General features: G+C 41.9%; 1 non-coding gene across 1 annotated transcript; it reads right to left on the bottom strand.

Moving 5' to 3' along the window:
• Nucleotides 1-4,939: 4,939 nt before the first annotated feature.
• Nucleotides 4,940-5,015, bottom strand: LOC147900589 (small nucleolar RNA Z155). The gene has a single exon (XR_015541363.1). It is a non-coding gene; the product is annotated as a small nucleolar RNA Z155 (small nucleolar RNA).
• Between the last annotated feature and the right edge of the window lie 10,207 nt (nt 5,016-15,222).

Raw genomic sequence — 15,222 nt, forward strand, 5'->3', positions numbered from 1 at the left:
TTGCTTGACCCAATAACTAGGTGTCGCTTCGCTTGCTAGCTTGAAGCATGCTCCTAAGAGATTGGTTGGAGCCACTGCTTTTGTTCACAATCCGGGTGTAGGAGTCTGTTTGTGTAGGAGTCCGCTATAGTTGCTTTGTATGAGCTAACACAGACTCAGTCTTAAGGTTGGAGAGTCGTTGAAGGTCAAAGTAGTTGTAGGGGTATGTTAAGAACTTATCACTTGTAGGGGTATGTTAAGAACTTATCACTTGTTGTTGAGGCTAAGCTTGCTGGTCGTTGCTGGTGCTACGCTAGCCATGTCACCTTGTGTATGCTGCAGGGAGCCACTGCCTTACAACATTAACTCATAGATTGGAGCTGTCTCTCTCTAATAGAGAAGAAAAAGACCTCAACTCTCTCAATGAATTGAGAAAAGAATGGCAGAAATTATCTCTCAAACATGAGTGAAAATGAGCAAAATCTCCCATAAGACTATGAATCATTCAAAGAATGAACAACACTGGTCTCCATGTAACGAAATAGAGAGCTTCTTGTATCGCAATGAAGATGAAGACTAGCTCTACAAGAAGAGATAGAGAAGTGAAGAAGATGCCTCAAAAGGAGGGCTTACGCCTTGACGGAACAAGGGCTCACTCTCTCATGGAAATGCTCTCTCATGAAATCTCCCAAAGAATAGAGATGAAGATGCCTCGCACAAGGAGAGATTAGTGCCTTGATGAGATGCAAGGGCATGGGAGCACCTATTGCTCTGATACCATGATAAAGTGGAGAGAGAGAGAGAGAGAGAGAGAGAGAGAGAGAGAGAGAGAGAGAGAGAGAGAGGAGAGCACACGATATAGTTACTATATACATGTAAACCCCTTAGCATTAGGGTTAGCATTAGGGTTAGTATTAGGATTAGGGTTCCGGTTATGGTTTGCTCTTTAATTTACACCATCCTCAACACTCGTGCACTAGATGGCCCATGTGTAGACCTATCGACATACTCCCATTTGTCCTGAAGTACAAGAATGGTCTCCATTGGGTATTTCCATGTGCCGTAGTTTGAGTTGTCTAATAAGCAACACCTCCAAATTGAGGTTGCTATTTGTAGACATAATTCAAGAAATGTACTCAAAGTCTCTATGAAAATACTACCTGAATCAACTGCACTCTGAATTGTCGGTGAAGATAAAACTAAAATATATTCCGATCTGTTACGAGGCTTATGTGGAAAATCATGTCAAAAATAGCTAAGAGGTTTTACAAGTTCAAGAAATAATGTGCACAATGCCTGAAAAATATCCAAGAAGGCTTTACAATGAAGGCATGTGAGTGCAAAGTGAAATGATGTGCATGCTGCCTATGATGACATGATTGTGCTGATGTGGCATAATGATGTGGCACTCAAGTCAACATGCTGACATGGCAAGTGAGCAAGACTGATGACATGGTAATTTAGTGATGTAGCAATCAAGTGATGTGGCATGTTGATGTGGCACATGTTGAGTTAGCAATAGATGATATGGATGCTTGTGTGGAATTGAATGATGTGGCACTAAATAAGATTACGTGCTAATGTGGTAGACATGCCATGTGGCAAGTAAGGATGTGCCACTTGTTAATCTACAGATCAAGCTTGAATGTGGGTAAGGTTAATGCCACATGCAGAGATAATCTCTTCGCCAAAATTAGAATATCTTGATGGTGATTCTTCAAAATCGTGAGATTTCGTTGTTGTTGGAATTCTGTCGATGAGTCTGCGTGGTCACCTCGTGTGTGGTTGCGTTGTGGGAACCCTGGCTGAAATCTGTGAAGTCATTGAAGCCTAGAGGCTCACCTTGGCATTGTGGATCCCATCACTTGGAATCAGGTGTGTTGTAGAGGCCCATGAGCTTTGTTGATGGTGTTGATGCTGCAAGTGGCTACCGTTGATGTTGTCCGACACTTTGCTCATCACATTGAGCCGTTTCAAAGATGGCATGGTCGGGCATAGATGTCATTCCTGTTAATGGAGTTATGGCACTGGATGTCATTTGCAATTTTGTTGTGTGCTACCCGGGTTGACCTTGCGAGCTGGTATGCTACTATAGATGATCCATTGCATGAGTCTTTGAAGCCACCTTGCTTTGTGATGCTTTGGAGAGTTAATTGCAACTTCCTTGCACTAATCGAATGGCATTGAAGATGTGGGAGCCATTGAAAGTCGTAGATAACTCATAGGAGCATTGCATGGGTGGCATAGGTCGCATTTGGCTCATTTTCCTAATAATTGTAGCAGGAGCCAGTGGTCTATCATTGCAGCAAGATGTTGTGTCCGTCTCTTTATGTTGAGGATTCACCTCAACATCATGTATTATCATAGGTGCATAGCACTAACCAAAAGAGTGCTAAAAAGCACAAGGGTTAAAAACCCTAGCCCTAAATAGGTTTGTATATATTCTTTATCTTCAACTAATTTAGTGTACAATTGGCCATTAGTGGTGTACTCTCTAGTTGTGCCCTCTCTCCTTATCTCCACTCTTCTCCATATTTGTTCATGGTATCAAAGCTCATGGTTTTGCCTTTTGCTGAGGCACCATCCTTGAGAGTGTGAGAGCATGAGAAAGATTGATTGATTGCAAGTTCTCTTGAGTGTTCTCCGTGAGAGTTCGCTTCCGGTGACAAGACTTCCATTTGGCATTCCTATTTGGAAGACCTCCATCCGTTTCTATTTGATCTTTGAGAGCTCCTAAAAGAAGTCCATTGCGAGATGCATTTGGCTCTTTATCTCCATCATTCCTTTGAGAAATCTAAGTTGAGAGAGATTTCATTCTTGAGAGACTGAGAGAGAGCGTCTCTTTAGGAACATTGTGTTGTAAGGCAAAGAAAGTCTATTGTTTTAGGAGAGACATATTGATAGAAATGTCTCTCCGATCATTCTTCAAGACTGTTTGGAGACTTAGTGAAAGGCCCAACTGCATACCTTCTTCAGCTCGACTAAGACTCAACAAGATAGGTAAAGACTCATAGCTGTAACCAACAATGCTATAATCTTACACTGGGTTGCAATATTACATAGTGCCACATTAGCAAACATTGGCCATTAAGTTGTAATATTACATAGTACCATGTCAACCAGCATAGGCCAATGTCAAACCATTAAGTTGTAATATTACATAGTACCATGTCAACCAGCATAGGCCAATGTCAAACCATTACAAAGTACCATGTCAACCAGCATAGGCCAATGTCAACCATTACAAACAGTCTTCTGTGCATGCTTGCACGAATTCCATTTGCAAAGCTTTTATTTGTATGAATGTAAAAAAATAAGCACATCTTCACAGGACATAGCTGCATGCTTACAGAGCAACTCTGGCAATTGATCACAAGAGATCTCAAGGCACATAACCTAGTATAGCCTAGTAGTAGCCGAGATAAACCCATAGATAAATTATTAATGTAGAATTTTAATTTCCTTTACAGGCTTATCTTGGTCAGGAAATCAGGAGGCTGGCTGCTTCTACAATCTATAACGTACCTTCATATTCATTTTATATGAGGATGGCTACTTCTACAACATTATAAGTCATGCACGTCTAGACTATAGCAAAGGATACCAGCAATGTCTAAGCCCATGTCATTTGGTTCAGAAACAAAAAGAGCCAACGTACTAAGTAACAATGAATCACACTCGACTAACCATGCACATAAATCAGCCAACCCACTACACAGATACTAGATCAGCCAACAAACCATGCAGATAATAGATCAGCTAAGGGCTTGCCTTTAAGACGGAGGAACCTTTGTTATAGGTCTGTAGGAGATCAGAGGTAAAGCTACTGTGACAAGAGAATAATTTATTGAAGTTACAGCTAATTTCAAACATAGAAGCATGTAGAGTTCGTGGAGACGCTTGCAATCAAGCATTGGGTTTTCAGAGCTGTTCCGAGGTCCAATGGTTGATTCCCATCCTTTCTGCTAAACGATTGCCAGAACAGTGTTTAAATCCCAACTGTTCTTTATCCAGTAGTATTTCCATTGATAATTGTTTTTTTAAAAAATTATTTTGTTTCCCCGGTTAAACATTGCACATGCCTAAACCCGCCACATCCCAATGAAAACCTATGACTTTTACTGTCAGTGCAAATAGCCCTTGCCAGTGTACATAGCGACTACCACTCATAAGACCACTTGTGGAGTCTACTCTACTTTAAACCAGATCTATAGAAACTCCAGCATATAATTGCAACATTGAAGCATAGTATACAAGTGCAAAGCCTCGTTCCCGTAATGGAGCTATAAATACTATATATATCATGAAAATGCTAGTTAGCTTGTCACACATTGCCGTACTTTTGGAGATGATTAGCATACACCCACGCACACACGCTTTCCGTCTTTTAAGAAATCCATAACATGCATCACTCGAGAAAATATTAAGGGGAAGAGCATTATTACCTATAGAGACCGTATGCGTGTAACGGACGAAAGTTATAGTGCTAACAAAAATAGACATACACGTAGCTTGACAGTTAGGAAACCAAGCGTAATCCTCACATTTCCTACATTGTTGCTTCCGCGTGACCTTGGGAACCCTCAGCGCAAAACAATCTTCAAGACATTCTCAGAAGTTTCTTTGAAAACCATCATGGGGTTCACCGTTAGAATAAGTCCAAACCACAAGAGCTAACAACAAAGACCTAAACAGTCGCATCTAATACGTTGCCACCGAGGCTCAGCAGGATCCATTGGTAAATTGGAATCATGTAGTTCATAGCAACAAAGTTTGCATCACAGCCACGAAAAGCCAACAGACAGAAGCTAGAACTTTTGTGCAAAAAAACCGAGTCGACTCAGACAAGCAACTTACTCCATCATGGGGCAACAGCCTCAGCAAATAGGTAAGACGGTTGATCATCATAGCCAGCAACGAGGCAACAGAAGAAATAAGCTAAACAAGGCGAGAGGGAAGGGGAAGGTCAGATAATTGTAGTCTGTAATTTAGGTCATCACGGAGTAATCGCGACGGAGGGTATCATCACCCCTTCCCTTGAAGATGATAGAGAGCTCGAAGATGGATAGAACTGTTCCACTCGTGGGTATAAGAACAGCCCTAACCCTAAACGGCTTGGTTAGTCACCAACACACGAGTGTAGGAAAGAGGATTTTGGTGAAGTTAGACGTACAAATAGGGGGGAGAAAATTTTCAATTAGTAGATGGGGGAAAAGGGGACGGGGGGAAAGGAGGGATAAATTGGGCATAGGGATAATATGCCACGTGTCCCCCTTCTAGATCTCTCTGCACCAGAAGGATCTCTATACACCGCCTTCTCAAGCATATAAAGCGTCGCGAGATCAGCCATCAATTCTGCAAGATCTCCCTTTTGCCGTGCATCTCTTAAATCTCTTATGCATAACGTAAACAACAACATTCTATAGGGAAAAATCTACGAGAGTGTTGCAGCTCGTAAAATCTACGTAGGGAACATCCCCTCCGATATGCATGTAAAAACTCTACAAGGATCGCGATCAAAGACCTTGCGATTCACCTCTGTTGGCCCGAGGGAGGCGCTGAGAAGGTTAGTTAGAAATAGGGAGGGAGGAAGGAGAGGCGCTAAGAGGGAGGGACTAAGGAGCAAGCAGGTGAGCCGCCAGGGGGAGGGACGAAAGAAGAAACAGGGAGGGAGCCTCTCGGATTTAAGGCCCTAAACTCTTCCATAATTTTCCGAGAGTCAGCAATGATCCACATTCGAGAGCACTTGGAGTGACTAAAAAGAGCGACCGATTGCATGCTGTTGCAAGCAAGTCAGTCAAAACATCAAGCGACTGCGTTCGAGCAAGTCCAAAGTTCAAGCAATGCTTCTGAGGAACTTTGTCTAAACCTATAGTAGCAATAATTTTTTACTAAAAATGGTTGAATCTACATGACACTATTAGAGATTGTTTTCACTTATTTTTACAAAGATAAAACTTACTATTGGATAACTCATAAATCCATGCAAGTCAACAATCATTCAATGAATACCATTCTTGGCAACATACAAAGAGAAAACCTATAATTCAATAAACAATAAATCCATGCAAGTTAGCAATCATTCAATGGATACAAAGGGGAAATGTTGAAATGTCTACACCTCAAGGCGGTCACTCAAAATTATGTAAGGTAGCATATGAATTAAAGGTTTCTTTATTTTGTGGAGTTACATACAAACAACAATAGTCCCACCCATGATATAGAAGCTCCTCTCAATAAAACCCATCACAAAAAGCTATTTGTAGCTCATTGATTTTTATGCTACCCATATGATTTGATCCATTTTGTACATGAAATGATCATATGAATAAAATGTTTAAACTATAGAACTAATAAATTATTATTGATCACCTTACGACCATGATGCTAACTAAATATAGATCACCTTATTGATCACCTTATGACATGACTCTAACTAGATATAGATCACCTTCATATGTACATGACCACCTATACACCTCTAGGATGCAGGGAGGAATCCAAGGACCCAAACTCTATATGAGAAAAATCCATGGTCATAAGAAAATATAGAGTTTGATAAGGTCTAGCTCTAACAAAACAAAGATGTTAGTCAATGGCTTAAGTGCCAATTTTCGAGGTATGAGTAGTCAATGACTTGACTCATTTCCTACAATCTCAAACCTTACTCACAAGAAGACAATAGTATTTGCCATAGATCTCATTGTATCTAAGCCATATCAATAGCACATGCTCCTTTGTCGCTAGTCACAAAAGGTACTAAATCTCACCTTGTGATGCTATCGTCCTCTCAACTTGTCTCAATGTGGAATAGATGGAATGGCCCATAAGTAGGGATGCTTAAATGTGCCTGCATGCATGCATGTGTGCACGCGCATGCACGCACGTTTGTGTGTGTGTGTGTGTGGAGATGATTTTGTTTTGTAGACTTTCGCTCCTCTCTCCCTGCTATTTCAACTGCTAGATTTTTTTATTGTTTTGTGCCTTACCTAATTTCTTCATGCTATGCCTGCTTGTCATTTCATTATTTTCTGCCAGCTTGCATTCCATTTTGGTTTTCATTCTTTAAAGCTCACACCTTTTACTGTGAATAGCCAATTGGCTCCTTACTTGCTTGCTGCTCTCAAGGGCCAATTCACGAGCGTCGCCTCTCTTCTTTGTCAGTGAATTGTATGCCCAGCCTTTTTTTCGTGGCTTCCTCTCTTTAACATTTCTGCATAGTTTGTAATTTTCCTCCCTAATGTTTTTGATACAAAGGTATTTATGGTCCTCTACCCTACTATTTTCCACATACCCCTTGTGTAATGTGTTTCTTCCCTTTTTCTTTGGGGCTTTTTCTCAGTCCTTCAATTCTATCTTCTTGCTATCTTCTTGCTACCTCCTAATTTTACAACAAATTATTCTGATACCAGTGAGAAGCTATGGCTTCCTCTTCTTCTTGATAGGTGGATCCCCAAACATCCACATATTGATGATAGCCTTGTGCATATGGAAACTGAGAATCCTGCTTCTCATGTAAGCACAGATACACAATATGTTTATGATGTATTGCATGATGATTTTCAACAAAGTCATCTGAGATAGGACAAGCCAATACTGGCTTTCACCTATAAGATTTCTTTGCCGTCTATTGTATCTCTAGATCAAAAGTACCTAGAGAATGCAACTATCGTATATTTCCCAGGAAAGATGCCTTGAGTGGTGATGTTGCAAAATGGATCAAAGCTCTATTGCAGGGCCATGTGGTTGAGGGTGTATATTTTGCAGCACCTCGATTTTATGAAGTGCTCTTCAATGAGCCCAAACATTGGAATTTCTTACTTGAGGCATCACCTTTGATGTTTGTCATGCATATGGTACATGTTTTACCATGGTCTCCTACCAAAGATTATCAAGGTCTTATACGACATAGTTGCCCAATGTGGGTGGAGGTGGTTAACCTCCCTGAGTACATGCACAAAGATCTTCCTTTTATTGATGCCTCTCTTGGAGAAGTGGCTTGCCCTCCTTGTCCGACAGGGAGTTGCAATAGATTTTTGCATTTTATGGAACACAGATAAACCCAATATAGCTTCTATTGCTATCAAGGTTGAAAACTATGGGAGCTAAGAATTTTGAGCTCGAATGGGGAGGATTTGTAGGTGCATGCTATGTATGTCACAAATTGGGCCATGTGTCTGCAAAGTGCAATATTGTAGCCTGACTTGCCTCCGCCCAATAAAGTGAATATTGTGGTGCAAAATGGGAAAGGCCTAAGTGGGCCTCATCCTCAAGACATGCATAATGTCAATGATAATAGTCAATAAAAGTTATCTGAAACATCAATGGTTTACAAAAATGGTGAAGCAAGCACTTCGGCCTTTGCTCATGCAAGCCAGTGAGGATATGGATGTAGCTTGGCACTCTTTTGTGACAAGGATGTAGTATGTCATCAAGTAGTATGGCTGCCAATATTAAGGGGATCAAAAAGACTCCATGTTGCAATTGCAAAATAGAAAATCCAAGACTAATCACAATTGTGTCAGCTCTAGGACCATTGCAAAATGCAGAGATACTTGATTTTCTTACAGCCAGGACATGCATAATACAAAAGGACACGTGCAAGCCTCAAAAATTGAAAAATTGTGCAAGACATGCTATTGAAGCAGAAGTTTGAGATGAAGGATTTGGGAGAGCTGCGTTACTTCTTGGGCATTGAGGTGATTAGATCCACAAGTGGGATATGGCTCTTGTAGAGGCAGTATGGATTGGACATGCTGTCCAAATATGGGATGACAGGCTGTAAGCCTATTTTAGTTCCTTTGGAGCAGAATGTGAAGTTGAGCGCAAGAAGACCCTACTATGTACAGACACATAGTAGGAAGTTTGATTTATATGACTATTACCAGGCCAGATTTGAGCTATGCTATTGGGTTGGTAAGTCAATTTATGCAGGCTCCAAGGAAATCGCATTTGGATGCGGCTAGATGCATAGTGAGGTATGTGAAGTCCACATTGCAGTATGGACTATTTTATGAGAGTGGGGTTCAGATACATTTGCATGGATACACTGATGTTGATTGGATGGTAGTATTTCTGATAAACGATCTACCAGTGAATATGTGTTCTCTTTTGGGAGTGCTGCAGTCACTTGGAGCAGCAAGAAATAGCCTATAGTTGCCTTGTCGAGCACAAAGGTTGAGTACGGGGGTGCAGCAATGGCTGCATGTGAGGTAGCTTGGTTGCGTAAGCTACTTTATGATATGCATCAGTCTACAGATGGGCCAGTTGTCATTGATTGTGACAGCATGAGTAGTATACACTTGGTAAATAATCCAGTCTATCATGCTAGAACAAAGCACATTGAGGTGCATTATCACTATGTGCGGGAGAAGGTTCTAGTAGGTTTTATTGATCTACTTTATGTCAGCATAGAGGATCAGGTAGCTGACATATTCATGAAGGCATTGGGTGTAGAGAAGCTGCACAAGTTCAGAGACCTGCTTGGTGTGTAGGGATTGGGACTGAGCTCGAGGGGGAGTGTTGAGATATCGAGCTCCACTCATGATATGCCAGGGTGACCGTTGTGCATTTATGTCACCGACTTGTTAGTTGTAGATGTGGTTGGTACACCACTCATGAATAATAGCTGGATGACAGCTATCTTTATGTACTCTAGTTAGTGGCTTAGTTAGTATGCCACCTTAGTTAGCCGAGTTTGGTTTGAGACCCACATATAGGGTTCACCTATTCTTTTGTACTAAGAGAGAGTTCTTTTGGCTTTCACAACTAAGAAGAGGAAAACTGTTTTCAGCCTCCACCTTTGTGTATATTCCCCCATTGTGTATGTGAGAAAGATGCAAGTGAGACTCTTTACTTCTCTCCCACTCTCTTCACAAAGAATTGGATAATCCAATTCGCACACCCACAAGGGAATTGCAACAAGATACTGATAGGATTCCCATGCCTTATAATCCCATTGGTGATTTTTGGAGGCAATACCCAAACACTTTGTGTAGAGACCCAAAAGGTCCCCCCACTTTGTGTAGAGACCCAAAAGGTTCCCCCCCAAAAGTGGAGGGGCTCCTATCCAAAAGATCTCCTACAAAAGAGATCCCACCATGGAGGTACCTTACGAATTGTGTAGAGACCAACATGTATAAATATCTCTCAATGGAATGAAGCTCCCACTCTTTGGGGTTCAGTGTTCAAGCTCACTATTGTGTTCATACAATTGATCTCCATTGCTTCCATGCTCTCTTACACTATTGTGTTCTAGCATGCCCTTACCCTTGCACTCTCTACACCTGTACTCCCTCCTCCTCCTTCCTCCTCCTTCCTCCCTCCTCCTCCTCCTTCCTCCTCCTTACTCCCTCCTCCTCCTCCTCCTCCTCCCTCATCCTTCTCCTCCATCTCCTCCTCCCTCCTCCTCCTCCTCCTCCTACTCCTCCTTGCTCCTCCTTCCTCCCTCCTCCTCCTCCTCCTCCCTTCTCCTCCTCCTGACAAAATATGAAGAGGGGAGAGGAGAAGAGTGGAGATGAGGAGAGAGGGCACAGCTAGAGAGCACACCACAAATGACTAACTGTACACTAGAATTAGTTGAAAAAATAGAATATATACAAACCCTTTTAGGGTTAGGGTTAGGGGATCTAACCCTTTCCTTTATAGCACTCTATAAGGTTAGTGCTATGCACATATGATCATGTGATGGTGCTATGCACACATGATCACATGATGTTGAGCGTGAACTCTCAACACCTTCCCTCAAGATCAACATCATGAAGTAGGCCTTCCCTCAAGATGATGATTCTGGGGAATCAAAGAAGGATTGAGCATTACATTCCATCACACCCCTTTAATGGGAATGTCCTTCCTCTGCATCAAACCAAGAGCTAGTCGGTGTTTCTCGAATAGCTCTTTACCGATTGGTTTGGTAAAGATGTCTGCAACATTCTCTTTGCTATCACAATGCTGCAGTGTGATGTCACCAAGTAACACTCTTTCTTTGATGAAGTGCTCTCTGACATCAATGTGCTTTGTCCTGGAGTGATATACTAGATTTTTGGCCAATGCTTGAGCCGATTGATTATCACAGTATATTGTTGTTGGCTTTGACTCATCAAAGTAATCTGTTTCTGACAATAGTCTTCTGAGCCATATAGCCTCACATGCACCTGTAGTGAGTGCCCTATATTCTGCTTCAGTCGAAGACAAAGAAACAGTTGGTTGTTTGTTTGACAACCATGATATAGCACCTTGACCAAGGAAAAATGCATATCCCTGTGTCGATCTCCTGGTCTCATGATCTCGAGCATAGTCACTGTCACAGTATCCATGCAACCGTGGATGACTTCCTCTGTATTCTATCCCAAACTGTCTTGTACCTCTGATGTATCTCAAGACTCTTTTGGCTGCATTCCAGTGAGAATGTTTTGGATTTGCCATAAACTGTGCTAGTGAGCTTACTGCATAACAAATATCTAGCCGTGTGATTGTCAGATATATGAGAGATCCAATGAGTTGCCTGTAGTATCTGTCATTGACTGTAGGCTTTTCTGAATCTTTAGTAAGTTTCAAACTCTGTTCCATGGGAGTGGCTGCAATCTTGCAATCTGCCATATGAAACTTCTTCAGGAGACTGTCAACATATTTGAGCTGACTCATGAATGTGCTATCTGAATCTCTCCAGAACTCAATTCCAAGACAATAGTGCATAAGTCCAAGAGACTTTTTTTGAGATGGCAAACCTTGTTCTCCTTTCCTGCCTCAACATAACCTGCGGGTTGTTGCATGTAGACTTCCTCGTCTAGATAACCATTGAGAAATGCATTCTTGACATCGAGCTGATACACATTCCATTTGGTGAGTGTCGCTAGTGATATCAAGAACCGTATGGAATCCATCTTTGCTACTGGAGCATAAGTCTCATCATAATCTTGACCATATTGTTGTGCAAATCCTTTTGCAACTAATCTAGCTTTATATCTCTGAATACTGCCATCTGGATTGTACTTCACTTTGTATACCCATTTGTTGGCTATGGCCTTCTTTCCTGGTGGAAGTCCTGGTGGAAGGTCGCATAATTCCCAAGTGTTATTTTTATACAAAGCATCCATTTCTTCATTCATAGCAGTTTGCCATTCTGGGTTGTCTGCTGCATCTTCGAAGTACACTGGCTCTTCTGTAGCCATGATGGTAGTCATAAGAGCATAGTTGGTGGTTTCCACCTGAATTGCTTTGCCTTTCTGAGCATATGTCAATCTGGCTGGTGGTCTGCTTTCCCTAGTAGACCGTCTGAGCTGCTGTGGCGCTGCTTGGGGTGTTGCTGGCAATTCTTGCTCTTCTTCATCAACCTGTTCTGTAGATGACTGTGAAGTCGATGCTTCTATCTCCTGTGAAGGTGAGGTTTTCCATTCTAATTCCTCATCGAAGATTACATCTCTGGGGAGATAATGACTTTGCGGTTGATGGGATCATGCAATTTGTATGCTTTGCTTTCTTCACTGTAGCCAACCATGATGCATTTTCATGACTTCGCATCCAATTTCCTGCGATGATCATCATGTATGTGGGCATATGCTATGCAACCAAATATGCGGAGATGCCCAATGCGTGGCTTGTGTCCAGTGAATGCTTCATAAGGAGTCATACCTTGTATCGGTTCGGTAGGAAGCCGATTAAGCAAGTAGTTAGCTGTAGCTATTGCTTCTGCCCAATACTGATTCGGAATATGCTTTTCACTAAGCATTGCTCTAGCACTGTCTGCTAAAGTCCCATTCTTCCTTTTAGCTCTTGCATTTTGCTGAGGAGTATCTGCACATGTGAATTGTCTTCGAATGCCGTGATTTTTGCAAAAGTTCATAAATGCTGAAGACATGTATTCACCTCCTCTGTCTGATCTCATGACCTTGATCTTTCTGCCTGTCTGGTTTTCTACCATGGCTTTGAATTCTTGAAATCTGGCAAACACTTCAGATTTCTCTTTCAGAAAGTAGACCCAACAATATCTGCTGTAGTCGTCGATGAAGGTCAAGTAATAAAGTGAACCATTGATGCTGCGGGTCTGGGCATAACCCCATACATCTGTATGAATCAAATCAAGAATACCTCGTGCACGAGAGGTACTTCTGACAAAGTTGGTTCGCTTTTATTTGCCGAAGCAGCATGCTTCACAAACTTTTCCAAGAAACTGTAGCTTCGGAATCCCAATTGCCATATTCTGATTCCTTAGATCTAACAAGTACTTGAAGTTGACATGACCATATCTCTTGTGCCATTTTGCAGATAGTGGCATCTGTTGCATTTGAGCTGACATGGCATGCTTATCTGGTACTGTAGCTAGCATCCTGTATAAGCGTCCTGCCTTGACACCTTTTGCTACTAGCTGGCCTCTTTTGGATTTGTCTCTGATAGTGCATTCATCACCGTCGAAGATGACTTTGTAGTTGTGTTCCGTCATTTGACCTACTGACAAAAGGTTCTTGCTGAGCTTCGGAACATAGAGCACATCTTTGACTAATCCTTTTGTACCAGTGAAATTGTTCATAGGGATAACACCTGTCCCTTGAACTCGATTCGGTGTATTGTTGCTGTGTAGATGACATTCTTTTGACCTTCTAATGGCTTCATTTCTGTGAACCATTCCTGATGATTTGTCATATGAGATGATGCACCGCTGTCGATGTACCAAGGATCCTATTCCACTTGGTCGACTTGATAGCTGAAATCCTTTTTGGGATTGAAATCAGTGTCTGGGTGCATTGTATCAGTCTGATGCAATTCCTCACTTGCAAGAAACATATTTCCATGTTCATTTGCAAAATGACTGTGACTAGAATGTCCACCATGATGATTTCCTCTTCCTTGGGAATTCCCTTGATTACTGCTGGTGGATTGACCGCCTTGGTCGTACTGCCTCTTGCGGCAATCTCTTTCATAGTGTCCAAACTTGTGGCAGTAGTTGCACTGGATGTTTGACACATTGGTGGATGCATTCCCTCGTCCTTGGAATCTTCCTTGGTTGGAATGATTTCCTCTTTGCTGATTTTGATGTTGCTGAGGATGATGCTGATGCTGATGCTGATTTTGACTTTGATTTTGTTGATGATGACCACTTTTCTGATATGATCTACCTCTGTTTCTGCCTTTGCCTCTGCTTCTGTCTGAAGCTGTGAATGCCTGATCATTAGAATGACCTTTACGTGCTTGAATGGCCTGAGTCCTGAGTTCTTCACCAAGTAGAACTGACTGAAGTTCTTCCAGTGTTGGAATTTGCCGTTGGATGGCAATACTCTAAACTAGATTCTCATATCCTTCTCCTAGTCCAACCATTCAAGATTACTTGAACCATTTCTGCGGGATTCATAGTCTCTCCTGCTGCTGCAAGTTGATTGTTGTAGTCTTTGATGCCGAGTACATAAGCATGACCGGTTTCATTGCTATTGCAGAAACTCTGGTTGATCTGGTTTCTCAGGGTGAGAATCCTGGATGTGTTCTTGGACTCGTAGAGAGCTGCGAACATATCCCATGCTTCTTTTGATGTCTTAACTGTGTTGAGCTATCCTAGCATGACATCTTGCACATTCTGCTTGATCAGGTGATAGGCATACTTGTCTTTCTTATCCCATTCTGCTTGAGCTCAGGCAATGGCAGGATCTGCTACTGGTGCAGAAACTATTTGTGTAGATGTAGATCCCAATGTATATCCCGTTGCTAGTACTGTGACAATAGATGGAGTAGAGCTACTGGTGGCTGGATCAGCCAATGGTCTAGGTATAGATCCATCGACATACTCCCATTTGTCCTGAAGCACAAGAATGGTCTCCATTCGTTATTTCCATGTACCGTAATTGGAGTTGTCTCTTAGCAGATGCCTCCTGATTGAGGTTGCTAGTCGACATGGTGCAAACAATGTACTCAAAAGTGTCCTGAAAAACTCTGTATGAATCAACTGCAAATACATTGAAGATGCCAAGTGAAATCTCTGGACCGTCGGTGAAGATAGAACTGCAGTATATAAGATCTGATCTGTGTTACAAGGCTTGTGGCAATGATGCCGGGAATAGCCAAGAGGCTTTACAAGGCTAAAAATGATGTGCACGATGCCGTGAGATAGCCAAATAGGCTTTACAATGGTGGCATGTGTGTGTGAAATCAAGTGCTATCTGCCCACTGAATCAATCTGCAATGCCTCTGAACTCTGAAGTCTGCTCACTGAACTGATGAACGTAAGGTTTCAGGTAATGTAATGATGTGAAATTGGAT

The sequence above is a fragment of the Dipteris shenzhenensis genome, chromosome 7 (genome assembly GCF_047967505.1).
Source record: "Dipteris shenzhenensis isolate YYH24624 ecotype China chromosome 7, Dip_SZ_1.0, whole genome shotgun sequence".
Classification (NCBI taxonomy): domain Eukaryota; kingdom Viridiplantae; phylum Streptophyta; class Polypodiopsida; order Gleicheniales; family Dipteridaceae; genus Dipteris; species Dipteris shenzhenensis.